This window comes from Heterodontus francisci, unplaced genomic scaffold, assembly GCF_036365525.1.
Source record: "Heterodontus francisci isolate sHetFra1 unplaced genomic scaffold, sHetFra1.hap1 HAP1_SCAFFOLD_374, whole genome shotgun sequence".
Lineage (NCBI taxonomy): Eukaryota > Metazoa > Chordata > Chondrichthyes > Heterodontiformes > Heterodontidae > Heterodontus > Heterodontus francisci.
Window position 1 is genome coordinate 320,367 of NW_027140800.1, and position 15,049 is coordinate 335,415.

The following is a 15,049-nucleotide window of genomic DNA, read 5'->3' on the forward strand; positions in this document are numbered from 1 at the left end:
GGTTTTCTGACACAGTATGTGGACAGGCCAACCAGGGGCGATGCCACATTGGATTTGGTACTGGGTAATGAACCCGGCCAGGTGTTCGATTTAGATGTAGGTGAGCACTTTGGCGATAGTGATCACAATTCGGTTAGGTTTACCTTAGCGATGGGCAGGGACAGGTATATACCACAGGGCAAGAATTATAGCTGGGGGAAAGGAAATTATGACGCGATTAGGCAAGATTTAGGATGTGTAGGATGGGGAAGGAAACTGCAGGGGATGGGCACAAACGAAATGTGGAGCTTATTCAAGGAGCAGCTAATGCGTGTCCTTGATAAGTATGTACCTGTCAGGCAGGGAGGAAGTTGTCGAGCAAGGGAGCCGTGGTTTACTCAAGAAGTTGAAGCGCTTGTCAAGAGGAAGAGGGCGGCTTATGTTAGGATGAGACGTGAAGGCTCAGTTAGGGCGCTTGAGAGTTACAAGCTAGCCAGGAAGGATCTAAAGGGAGGGCTAAGAAGAGCAAGGAGAGGACACGAGAAGTCATTGGCGGATAGGATCAAAGAAAACCCTAAGGCTTTCTATAGGTATATCAGGAATAAACGAATGATAAGAGTTAGAACAGGGCCAATCAAGGATAGTAGTGGGAAGTTGTGTGCGGAATCAGAGGAGATAGGGGAAGCGTTAAATGAATATTTTTCGTCAGTATTTACAGTAGAGAAAGAAAATGTTGCCGAGGAGATTACTGAGATACAGCCTACTAGGCTAGATGGGATTGAGATTCACAAGGAGGAGGTGTTAGCAATTTTGGAAAGAGTGAAAATAGATAAGTCCCCTGGGCCAGATGGGATTTATCCTAGGATTCTCTGGGAAGCCAGGGAGAAGATTGCAGAGCCGTTCTTGTTGATCTTTAAGTCGTCATTGTCGACAGGAGTAGTGCCGGAGGACTGGAGGATAGCAAATGTTGTCCCCTTGTTCAAGAAGGGGAGTAGAGACAGCCCTGGTAATTATAGACCTGTGAGCCTTACTTCGGTTGTGGGTAAAATGTTGGAAAAGGTTATAAGAGATAGGATTTATAATCATCTTGAAAAGAATAAGTTCATTTGCGATAGTCAGCACGGTTTTGTGAAAGGTAGGTCGTGCCTCACAAACCTTATTGAGTTTTTCGAGAAGGTGACCAAACAGGTGGATGAGGGTAAAGCCGTGGATGTGGTGTATATGGATTTCAGTAAGGCGTTTGATAAGGTTCCCCACGGTAGGCGATTGCAGAAAATACGCAAGTATGGGGTTGAAGGTGATTTAGAGCTTTGGATCAGAAATTGGCTAGCTGAAAGAAGACAGAGGGTGGTGGTTGATGGCAAATGTTCATCCTGGAGTTTAGTTACTAGTGGTGTACCGCAAGGTTCTGTTTTGGGGCCACTGCTGTTTGTCATTTTTATAAACGACCTGGATGAGGGTGTAGAAGGGTGGGTTAGTAAATTTGCGGATGACACGAAGGTCGGTGGAGTTGTGGATAGTGTCGAAGGGTGTTGTAGGGTACAGAGGGACATAGATAGGCTGCAGAGCTGGGCTGAGAGATGGCAAATGGAGTTTAATGCGGAGAAGTGTGAGGTGATTCACTTTGGAAGGAGTAACAGCAATGCAGAGTACTGGGCTAATGGGAAGATTCTTGGTAGTGTAGATGAGCAGAGAGATCTTGGTATCCAGGTACATAAATCCCTGAAAGTTGCTACCCAGGTTAATAGGGCTGTTAAGAAGGCATATGGTGTGTTAGCCTTTATTAGTAGGGGGATCGAGTTTCAGAGCCACGGGGTCATGATGCAGCTGTACAAAACTCTGGTGAGGCCGCACCTGGAGTATTGCGTGCAGTTCTGGTCACCGCATTATAGGAAGGATGTCGAAGCTTTGGAAAGGGTGCAGAGGAGATTTACTAGGATGTTGCCTGGTATGGAAGGAAGGTCTTACGAGGAAAGGCTGAGGGACTTGGGGTTGTTTTCGTTAGAGAGAAGGAGGAGGAGAGGTGACTTAATAGAGACATACAAGATAATCAGAGGGTTAGATAGGGTGGATAGTGAGAGTCTTTTTCCTCGGATGAGGATGGCAAACACGAGGGGACATAGCTTTAAGTTGAGGGGTGAAAGATATCGGACAGATGTCAGAGGTAGTTTCTTTACGCAGAGAGTAGTAGGGGCGTGGAACGCCCTGCCTGCAACAGTAGTAGACTCGCCAACTTTAAGGGCATTTAAGTGGTCATTGGATAGACATATGGATGTAAATGGAATAGTGTAGGTCAGATGATCGGCGCAACATCGAGGGCCGAAGGGCCTGTACTGCGCTATAATATTCTAATTCTAATTCTAATTCTAATACCATTCACCTGCTCAGACTCTGGTAGGAGATTCACTCAGTCATCCTACCTGCTGATATACCAGTGAGTTCACACTGGGGAGAGACCGTTCACCTGCTCAGTGTACGGGCAGAGGTTCACTCTGTCATCCTAACTGCTGATACAACAGTGAGTTAACAATGGGGACAGACAGTTCACCTGCTCAGAGTGTGGGAAGTGATTCACTCAGTCATCCAACCTGCTGATATACCAGTGAGTTCACACTGGGGAGAGACCTTTCACCTGTTCAGAGTGTGGGAAAGAGATTCACTCTGTCATCCTACCTGCTGATACACCCGTGAGTTAACACTGGGGAGAGACCGTTCACCTGTTCAGATTGTGGGAAGGGATTAACTCAGTCATCCTGCCTGCTGATACAACAGTGAGTTCTCACTGGGGAGAGACCGTTCACCTGCTCAGAATGTGGGAGGTGATTCACTCAGTCATCTCGCCTGCTGATACACAAGTGAGTTCACACTTGGGAGAGACCGTGCACCTGTTCAGAGTGTGGGAAGGGATTCACTCAGTCATCCTACCTGCTGATACACCAGTGCGTTCACACAGGGGTGAGACCGTTCACCTGCTCGGAGTGTGGGATGAGATGCACTCAGTCATCCTGCCTGCTGATACACCAGTGAGTTCACACTTGGGAGAGACCATTCCCCTGCTCAGAGTGTTGGATGAGATTCACTCAGTCATCCTGCCTGCTGTTACACCAGTGAGTTCACACTGGGGAGAGACCATTCACCTGCTCAGAGTGTGGGAAGAGATTCACTCAGTCATCCTAACTGCTGATACAACAGTGAGTTAACAATGGGGAGAGACAGTTCACCTGCTCAGAGTGTGGGAAGTGATTCACTCAGTCATCCAACCTGCTGATATACCAGTGAGTTCACACTGGGGAGAGACCGTTCACCAGCTCAGAGTGTCGGAAGAGATTCACTCAGTCATCCTACCTTTTGATACACCAGTGAGTTCACACTGGGGAGAGAACATTCAGCTGCTCAGAGTGTGGGATGAGATTCACTCAGTCATCCTTCCAGCTGATACACCAGTGAGTTCACACAGGTGAGATACCGTTCACCTGCTCAGAGTGTGGGATGAGATTCACTCAGTCATCCTACCTGCTGATACACCAGTGAGTTCACACTGGGGAGAGACCATTCAGCAGCTCAGAGTGTGGGATGAGATTCACTCAGTCATCCTGCCTGCTGATACACAAGTGAGTTCACACTGGGGAGAGACCTTTCACCTTTTCAGAGTGTCGGAATAGATGCACTCAGTCATCCTACCTGCTGATACACCAGTGAGTTCAAACTGGGGAGAGACCACTCACCTGCTCTGAGTATGGGATGAGATTCACTCAGTCATCCAAACTGCTGATACACCAGTGAGTTCACACTGGGGAGAGACATTAAACCTGCTCAGAGTGTTGGATGAGATTCACTCAGACATCCTGCCTGCTGTTACACCAGTGAGTTCACGCTTTGGAGAGACCATTCACCTGCTCAGAGTCGGGTAGGAGATTCAGTCAGGCATCCTACCTGCTGATACAACAGTGAGTTGACAATGGGGAGAGACCGTTCACCTGCACAGAGTGTGGGAAGTGATTCACTCAGTCATCCAACCTGCTGATAGACCAGTGAATTCACACTGGGGAGAGACCGTTCACCTGCTCAGAGTGTCGGAAGAGATTAACTCAGTCATTCTACCTTCTGATACACTAGGGAGTTCACACAGGGGAGAGACCATTCCCCTGCTCAGAGTGTTGGATGAGATTCACTCAGTCATCCTGCCTGCTGTTACACCAGTGAGTTCACACTTTGGAGAGACCATTCACCTGCTCCGCGTCTGGTAGGAGATTCAGTCAGGCATCCTACCTGCTGAAACAACAGTGAGTTCACAATGGGGAGAGACCATTCACTTACTCAGAGTCTGGGAAGAGATTCACTCAGTCATCCTAACTGCTGATACAACAGTGAGTTAACAATGGGGACAGACCGTTCACCTGCTCAGAGTGTGGGAAGTGATTCACTCAGTCATCCAACCTGCTGATATACAAGTGAGTTCACAATGGGGAGAGACATTTCACCTGCTCAGAGTGTGGGCAAGGGATTCACTCTGTCATCCTACCTTCTGATACACCAGTGAGTTCACACTGGGGAGAGACCATTCAGCTGCTCAGAGTGTGGGAGGTGATTCACTCAGTCATCTCGCCTGCTGATACACAAGTGAGTTCACACTTGGGAGAGACCGTTCACCTGTTCAGAGTGTGGGAAGAGATTCACTCAGTCATCCTACCTGCTGATACACCAGTGCGTTCAAACAGGGGAGAGACCGTTCACCTGCTCAGAGTGTGGGATGAGATACACTCAGTCATCCTGCCTGCTGATACACCAGTGAGTTCTCACTGGGGAGAGACCGTTCACCTGCTCAGAGTGTCGGAAGAGATTCACGCAGTCATCCTACCTTCTGATACACCAGTGAGTTCACACTGGGGAGAGACCAATTACCTGCTCAGACTGGGATGAGATTCACTCAGTCATCCAAACTGCTGATACACCAGTGAGTTCACACTGGTGAGAGACCTTTCACCAGCTCATAGTGTGGGAAAGAGATTCACTCTGTCATCCTACCTGCAGATACACCAGTGAGTTAACACTGGTCAGAGACCGTTCACCTGTTCTGAGTGTGGACAGAGATTCACTCAGTCATCCTACCAGCTGATACAACAGTGAGTTATCACTGGTGAGAGACCGTTCACCTGTTCAGATTGTGGGAAGGGATTCACTCAGTCATCCTACCTTCTGATACACCAGTGAGTTCACACTGGGGAGAGACCATTCACCTGCTCAGAGTGTGCGATGAGATTCACTCAGTCATGCTGCCTGCTGATATACCAGTGATTTCAGACTGGGGATAGACCATTCAACTGCTCAGCGTCTGGTAGGAGATTCAGTCAGGCATCCTGCCTGCTGAAACAACAGTGAGTTCACAATGGGTAGAGACCATTCACTTGCTCAGAGTCTGGGAAGAGATTCACTCAGTCATCCTACCTGCTGATACACCAGTGCGTTCACACAGGGGATATACCGTTCACCTGCTCAGTGTACGGGAAGAGTTTCACTCAGTCATTCTACCTGCTGATACACCAGTGAGTTCACACTGGGGAGAGATCATTCCCCTTTCGGAGTGTGGGAAAGGATTTCCTCAGTCATCCTACCTGCTGATACACCAGTGAGTTCACACTGGGGAGAGACCATTCACCTGCTCAGAGTCTGGTAGGAGATTCACTCAGACATCCTACCTGCTGAAACAAAAGTGAGTTCACAATGGGGAGAGACCATTCACCTGCTCAGAGTGTGGGAAGTGATTCACTCAGTCATGCAACCTGCTGATACACCAGTGAGTTCTCAATGGGGAGAGACCGTTCACCTGCTCAGAGTGTCGGAATGGATTCACTCAGTCATCCTACCTTCTGATACACCAGTGAGTTCACACTGGGGCGAGACCATTCACCAGCTCAGAGTGTGGGAAAGAGATTCACTCTGTCATCCTACCTGCAGATACACCAGTGAGTTAACACTGGTCAGAGACCGTTCACCTATTCTGAGTGTGGACAGAGATTCACTCAGTCATCCTACCAGCTGATACACCAGTGACTTATCACTGGTGAGAGACCGTTCACCTGTTCAGATTGTGGGAAGGGATTCACTCAGTCATCCTACCTTCTGTTACACCAGTGAGTTCACACTCGGGATAGACCATTCACATGCTCAGAGTGTGTGATGAGATTCACTCAGTCATGCTGCCTGCTGATACACCAGTGAGTTCACACTGCGGAGATACCATACACCTGCTCAGACTCTGGTAGGAGATTCACTCAGTCATCCTACCTGCTGATATACCAGTGAGTTCACACTGGGGAGAGACCGTTCACCTGCTCAGTGTACGGGAACAGTTTCTCTCAGTCATCCTACCTGCTGATACATAAGTAAAGTTCACACCGGGGAGAGACCGTTCCCCTTTCAGAGTGTGGGAAAGGATTTACTCAGTCATCCTACCTGCTGATACACCAGTGGGTTCACACTGGGGAGAGACCATTCACCTGCTCAGCGTCTGGTAGGAGATTCAGTCAGTCATCCCACCAGCTGAAACAACGGTGAGTTCACAATGGGGAGAGACCATTCACTTGATCAGAGAGAGGGAAGAGATTCACTCAGTCATCCTAACTGCCGAAACAACAGTGAGTTAACAATGGGGTGAGACCGTTCACCTGTTCAGATTGTGGGAAGTGATTCACTCAGTCATCCTACCTTCTGATACACCAGTGGGTTTTCACTGGGGAGAGACCATTCACCTGTTCAGAGTGTGGGAAGGGATTCACTCAGTCATCCTACCTGCTGATACACCAGTGCGTTCACAAAGGGGAGAGACCGTTCACCTGCTCAGAGTGTGGGATGAGATGCACTCAGTCATCCTGGCTGCTGATACACCAGTGAGTTCACACTTGGGAGAGACCGTTCACCTGTTCTGAGTGTGGGAAGGGATTCGCTCAGTCATCCTACCTGCTGATACTCCAGTGAGTTCACACTGGGGAGAGACCATTCCCCTGCTCAGAGTGTTGGCTGAGATTATCTCAGTCATCCTGCCTGCTGTTACACCAGTGAGTTCACACTGGGGAGAGACCATTCACCTGCTCAGAGTGTGGGAAGAGATTCACTCAGTCATCCTAACTGCTGATACAACAGTGAGTTAACAATGGGGAGAGACAGTTCACCTGCTCAGAGTGTGGGAAGTGATTCACTCAGTCATCCAACCTGCTGATATACTAGTGAGTTCACACTGGGGAGAGACCGTTCAACAGCTCAGAGTGTCGGAATGGATTCACTCAGTCATCCTACCTTCTGATACACCAGTGAGTTCACACTGGGGCGAGACCATGCACCAGCTCAGAGTGTGGGAAAGAGATTCACTCTGTCATCCTACCTGCAGATACACCAGTGAGTTAACACTGGTCAGAGACCGTTCACCTATTCTGAGTGTGGACAGAGATTCACTCAGTCATCCTACCAGCTGATACACCAGTGACTTATCACTGGTGAGAGACCGTTCACCTGTTCAGATTGTGGGAAGGGATTCACTCAGTCATCCTACCTTCTGTTACACCAGTGAGTTCACACTGGGGATAGACCATTCACCTGCTCAGAGTGTGTGATGAGATTCACTCAGTCATGCTGCCTGCTGATACACCAGTGAGTTCACACTGCGGAGATACCATACACCTGCTCAGACTCTGGTAGGAGATTCACTCAGTCATCCTACCTGCTGTTATACCAGTGAGTTCACACTGGGGAGAGACCGTTCACCTGCTCAGTGTACGGGAACAGTTTCTCTCAGTCATCCTACCTGCTGATACATAAGTGAGTTCACACCGGGGAGAGACCGTTCCCCTTTCAGAGTGTGGGAAAGGATTTACTCAGTCATCCTACCTGCTGATACACCAGTGGGTTCACACTGGGGAGAGACCATTCACCTGCTCAGCGTCTGGTAGGAGATTCAGTCAGGCATCCCACCAGCTGAAACAACAGTGAGTTCACAATGGGGAGAGACCATTCACTTGATCAGAGAGAGGGAAGAGATTCACTCAGTCATCCTAACTGCCGAAATAACAGTGAGTTAACAATGGGGTGAGACCGTTCACCTGTACAGATTGTGGGAAGGGATTCACTCAGTCATCCTACCTTCTGATACACCAGTGGGTTTTCACTGGGGAGAGACCATTCACCTGTTCAGAGTGTGGGAAGGGATTCACTCAGTCATCCTACCTGCTGATACACCAGTGCGTTCACAAAGGGGAGAGACCGTTCACCTGCTCAGAGTGTGGGATGAGATGCACTCAGTCATCCTGGCTGCTGATACACCAGTGAGTTCACACTTGGGAGAGACCGTTCACCTGTTCAGAGTGTGGGAAGGGATTCGCTCAGTCATCCTACCTGCTGATACTCCAGTGAGTTCACACTGGGGAGAGACCATTCCCCTGCTCAGAGTGTTGGCTGAGATTATCTCAGTCATCCTGCCTGCTGTTACACCAGTGAGTTCACACTGGGGAGAGACCATTCACCTGCTCAGAGTGTGGGAAGAGATTCACTCAGTCATCCTAACTGCTGATACAACAGTGAGTTAACAATGGGGAGAGACAGTTCACCTGCTCAGAGTGTGGGAAGTGATTCACTCAGTCATCCAACCTGCTGATATACCAGTGAGTTCACACTGGGGAGAGACCGTTCAACAGCTCAGAGTGTCGGAAGAGATTCACTCAGTCATCCTACCTTTTGATACACCAGTGAGTTCACACTGGGGAGAGAACATTCAGCTGCTCAGAGTTTGCGATGAGATTCACGCAGTCATCCTTCCTGCTGATACACCAGTGAGTTCACACTTGGGAGAGACCGTTCACCTGTTCAGAGTGTGGGAAAGAGATTCACTCTGTCATCCTACCTGCTGATACACCCGTGAGTTAACACTGGGGAGAGACCGTTCACCTGTTCAGATTGTGGGAAGGGATTCACTCAGTCATCCTGCCTGCTGATACAACAGTGAGTTCTCACTGGGGAGAGACCGTTCACCTGCTCAGAATGTGGGAGGTGATTCACTCAGTCATCTCGCCTGCTGATACACAAGTGAGTTCAGACTTGGGAGAGACCGTGCACCTGTTCAGAGTGTGGGAAGGGATTCACTCAGTCATCCTACCTGCTGATACACCAGTGCGTTCACACAGGGGTGAGACCGTTCACCTGCTCGGAGTGTGGGATGAGATGCACTCAGTCATCCTGCCTGCTGATACACCAGTGAGTTCACACTTGGGAGAGACCATTCCCCTGCTCTGAGTGTTGGATGAGATTCACTCAGTCATCCTGCCTGCTGTTACACCAGTGAGTTCACACTGGGGAGAGACCATTCACCTGCTCAGAGTGTGGGAAGAGATTCACTCAGTCATCCTAACTGCTGATACAACAGTGAGTTAACAATGGGGAGAGACAGTTCACCTGCTCAGAGTGTGGGAAGTGATTCACTCAGTCATCCAACCTGCTGATATACCAGTGAGTTCACACTGGGGAGAGACCGTTCACCAGCTCAGAGTGTCGGAAGAGATTCATTCAGTCATCCTACCTTTTGATACACCAGTGAGTTCACACTGGGGAGAGAACATTCAGCTGCTCAGAGTGTGGGATGAGATTCACTCAGTCATCCTTCCAGCTGATACACCAGTGAGTTCACACAGGTGAGATACCGTTCACCTGCTCAGAGTGTGGGATGAGATTCACTCAGTCATCCTACCTGCTGATACACCAGTGAGTTCACACTGGGGAGAGACCATTCAGCAGCTCAGAGTGTGGGATGAGATTCACTCAGTCATCCTGCCTGCTGATACACAAGTGAGTTCACACTGGGGAGAGACCTTTCACCTTTTCAGAGTGTCGGAAGAGATGCACTCAGTCATCCTACCTGCTGATACACCAGTGAGTTCAAACTGGGGAGAGACCACTCACCTGCTCAGAGTATGGGATGAGATTCACTCAGTCATCCAAACTGCTGATACACCAGTGAGTTCACACTGGGGAGAGACATTAAACCTGCTCAGAGTGTTGGATGAGATTCACTCAGACATCCTGCCTGCTGTTACACCAGTGAGTTCACGCTTTGGAGAGACCATTCACCTGCTCAGAGTCGGGTAGGAGATTCAGTCAGGCATCCTACCTGCTGATACAACAGTGAGTTGACAATGGGGAGAGACCGTTCACCTGCACAGAGTGTGGGAAGTGATTCACTCAGTCATCCAACCTGCTGATAGACCAGTGAATTCACACTGGGGAGAGACCGTTCACCTGCTCAGAGTGTCGGAAGAGATTAACTCAGTCATTCTACCTTCTGATACACTAGGGAGTTCACACAGGGGAGAGACCATTCCCCTGCTCAGAGTGTTGGATGAGATTCACTCAGTCATCCTGCCTGCTGTTACACCAGTGAGTTCACACTTTGGAGAGACCATTCACCTGCTCCGCGTCTGGTAGGAGATTCAGTCAGGCATCCTACCTGCTGAAACAACAGTGAGTTCACAATGGGGAGAGACCATTCACTTACTCAGAGTCTGGGAAGAGATTCACTCAGTCATCCTAACTGCTGATACAACAGTGAGTTAACAATGGGGACAGACCGTTCACCTGCTCAGAGTGTGGGAAGTGATTCACTCAGTCATCCAACCTGCTGATATACAAGTGAGTTCACAATGGGGAGAGACATTTCACCTGCTCAGAGTGTGGGCAAGAGATTCACTCTGTCATCCTACCTTCTGATACACCAGTGAGTTCACACTGGGGAGAGACCATTCAGCTGCTCAGAGTGTGGGAGGTGATTCACTCAGTCATCTCGCCTGCTGATACACAAGTGAGTTCACACTTGGGAGAGACCGTTCACCTGTTCAGAGTGTGGGAAGAGATTCACTCAGTCATCCTACCTGCTGATACACCAGTGCGTTCAAACAGGGGAGAGACCGTTCACCTGCTCAGAGTGTGGGATGAGATACACTCAGTCATCCTGCCTGCTGATACACCAGTGAGTTCTCACTGGGGAGAGACCGTTCACCTGCTCAGAGTGTCGGAAGAGATTCACGCAGTCATCCTACCTTCTGATACACCAGTGAGTTCACACTGGGGAGAGACCAATTACCTGCTCAGACTGGGATGAGATTCACTCAGTCATCCAAACTGCTGATACACCAGTGAGTTCACACTGGTGAGAGACCTTTCACCAGCTCATAGTGTGGGAAAGAGATTCACTCTGTCATCCTACCTGCAGATACACCAGTGAGTTAACACTGGTCAGAGACCGTTCACCTGTTCTGAGTGTGGACAGAGATTCACTCAGTCATCCTACCAGCTGATACAACAGTGAGTTATCACTGGTGAGAGACCGTTCACCTGTTCAGATTGTGGGAAGGGATTCACTCAGTCATCCTACCTTCTGATACACCAGTGAGTTCACACTGGGGAGAGACCATTCACCTGCTCAGAGTGTGCGATGAGATTCACTCAGTCATGCTGCCTGCTGATATACCAGTGAGTTCAGACTGGGGATAGACCATTCAACTGCTCAGCGTCTGGTAGGAGATTCAGTCAGGCATCCTGCCTGCTGAAACAACAGTGAGTTCACAATGGGTAGAGACCATTCACTTGCTCAGAGTCTGGGAAGAGATTCACTCAGTCATCCTACCTGCTGATACACCCGTGAGTTAACACTGGGGAGAGACCGTTCACCTGTTCAGATTGTGGGAAGGGATTCACTCAGTCATCCTGCCTGCTGATACAACAGTGAGTTCTCACTGGGGAGAGACCTTTCACCTGCTCAGAATGTGGGAGGTGATTCACTCAGTCATCTCGCCTGCTGATACACAAGTGAGTTCACACTTGGGAGAGACCGTGCACCTGTTCAGAGTGTGGGAAGGGATTCACTCAGTCATCCTACCTGCTGATACACCAGTGCGTTCACACAGGGGTGAGACCGTTCACCTGCTCGGAGTGTGGGATGAGATGCACTCAGTCATCCTGCCTGCTGATACACCAGTGAGTTCACACTTGGGAGAGACCATTCCCCTGCTCAGAGTGTTGGATGAGATTCACTCAGTCATCCTGCCTGCTGTTACACCAGTGAGTTCACACTGGGGAGAGACCATTCACCTGCTCAGAGTGTGGGAAGAGATTCACTCAGTCATCCTAACTGCTGATACAACAGTGAGTTAACAATGGGGAGAGACAGTTCACCTGCTCAGAGTGTGGGAAGTGATTCACTCAGTCATCCAACCTGCTGATATACCAGTGAGTTCACACTGGGGAGAGACCGTTCACCAGCTCAGAGTGTCGGAAGAGATTCATTCAGTCATCCTACCTTTTGATACACCAGTGAGTTCACACTGGGGAGAGAACATTCAGCTGCTCAGAGTGTGGGATGAGATTCACTCAGTCATCCTTCCAGTTGATACACCAGTGAGTTCACACAGGTGAGATACCGTTCACCTGCTCAGAGTGTGGGATGAGATTCACTCAGTCATCCTACCTGCTGATACACCAGTGAGTTCACACTGGGGAGAGACCATTCATCAGCTCAGAGTGTGGGATGAGATTCACTCAGTCATCCTGCCTGCTGATACACAAGTGAGTTCACACTGGGGAGAGACCTTTCACCTTTTCAGAGTGTCGGAAGAGATGCACTCAGTCATCCTACCTGCTGATACACCAGTGAGTTCAAACTGGGGAGAGACCACTCACCTGCTCAGAGTATGGGATGAGATTCACTCAGTCATCCAAACTGCTGATACACCAGTGAGTTCACACTGGGGAGAGACATTAAACCTGCTCAGAGTGTTGGATGAGATTCACTCAGACATCCTGCCTGCTGTTACACCAGTGAGTTCACGCTTTGGAGAGACCATTCACCTGCTCAGAGTCGGGTAGGAGATTCAGTCAGGCATCCTACCTGCTGATACAACAGTGAGTTGACAATGGGGAGAGACCGTTCACCTGCACAGAGTGTGGGAAGTGATTCACTCAGTCATCCAACCTGCTGATAGACCAGTGAATTCACACTGGGGAGAGACCGTTCACCTGCTCAGAGTGTCGGAAGAGATCAACTCAGTCATTCTACCTTCTGATACACTAGGGAGTTCACACAGGGGAGAGACCATTCCCCTGCTCAGAGTGTTGGATGAGATTCACTCAGTCATCCTGCCTGCTGTTACACCAGTGAGTTCACACTTTGGAGAGACCATTCACCTGCTCCGCGTCTGGTAGGAGATTCAGTCAGGCATCCTACCTGCTGAAACAACAGTGAGTTCACAATGGGGAGAGACCATTCACTTACTCAGAGTCTGGGAAGAGATTCACTCAGTCATCCTAACTGCTGATACAACAGTGAGTTAACAATGGGGACAGACCGTTCACCTGCTCAGAGTGTGGGAAGTGATTCACTCAGTCATCCAACCTGCTGATATACAAGTGAGTTCACAATGTGGAGAGACATTTCACCTGCTCAGAGTGTGGGCAAGAGATTCACTCTGTCATCCTACCTTCTGATACACCAGTGAGTTCACACTGGGGAGAGACCATTCAGCTGCTCAGAGTGTGGGAGGTGATTCACTCAGTCATCTCGCCTGCTGATACACAAGTGAGTTCACACTTGGGAGAGACCGTTCACCTGTTCAGAGTGTGGGAAGAGATTCACTCAGTCATCCTACCTGCTGATACACCAGTGCGTTCAAACAGGGGAGAGACCGTTCACCTGCTCAGAGTGTGGGATGAGATACACTCAGTCATCCTGCCTGCTGATACACCAGTGAGTTCTCACTGGGGAGAGACCGTTCACCTGCTCAGAGTGTCGGAAGAGATTCACGCAGTCATCCTACCTTCTGATACACCAGTGAGTTCACACTGGGGAGAGACCAATTACCTGCTCAGACTGGGATGAGATTCACTCAGTCATCCAAACTGCTGATACACCAGTGAGTTCACACTGGTGAGAGACCTTTCACCAGCTCATAGTGTGGGAAAGAGATTCACTCTGTCATCCTACCTGCAGATACACCAGTGAGTTAACACTGGTCAGAGACCGTTCACCTGTTCTGAGTGTGGACAGAGATTCACTCAGTCATCCTACCAGCTGATACAACAGTGAGTTATCACTGGTGAGAGACCGTTCACCTGTTCAGATTGTGGGAAGGGATTCACTCAGTCATCCTACCTTCTGATACACCAGTGAGTTCACACTGGGGAGAGACCATTCACCTGCTCAGAGTGTGCGATGAGATTCACTCAGTCATGCTGCCTGCTGATATACCAGTGAGTTCAGACTGGGGATAGACCATTCAACTGCTCAGCGTCTGGTAGGAGATTCAGTCAGGCATCCTGCCTGCTGAAACAACAGTGAGTTCACAATGGGTAGAGACCATTCACTTGCTCAGAGTCTGGGAAGAGATTCACTCAGTCATCCTACCTGCTGATACACCAGTGCGTTCACACAGGGGATATACCGTTCACCTGCTCAGTGTACGGGAAGAGTTTCACTCAGTCATCCTACCTGCTGATACACCAGTGAGTTCACACTGGGGAGAGATCATTCCCCTTTCGGAGTGTGGGAAAGGATTTCCTCAGTCATCCTACCTGCTGATACACCAGTGAGTTCACACTGGGGAGAGACCATTCACCTGCTCAGAGTCTGGTAGGAGATTCACTCAGACATCCTACCTGCTGAAACAAAAGTGAGTTCACAATGGGGAGAGACCATTCACCTGCTCAGAGTGTGGGAAGTGATTCACTCAGTCATGCAACCTGCTGATACACCAGTGAGTTCTCAATGGGGAGAGACCGTTCACCTGCTCAGAGTGTCGGAATGGATTCACTCAGTCATCCTACCTTCTGATACACCAGTGAGTTCACACTGGGGCGAGACCATTCACCAGCTCAGAGTGTGGGAAAGAGATTCACTCTGTCATCCTACCTGCAGATACACCAGTGAGTTAACACTGGTCAGAGACCGTTCACCTGTTCTGAGTGTGGACAGAGATTCACTCAGTCATCCTACCAGCTGATACACCAGTGACTTATCACTGGTGAGAGACCGTTCACCTGT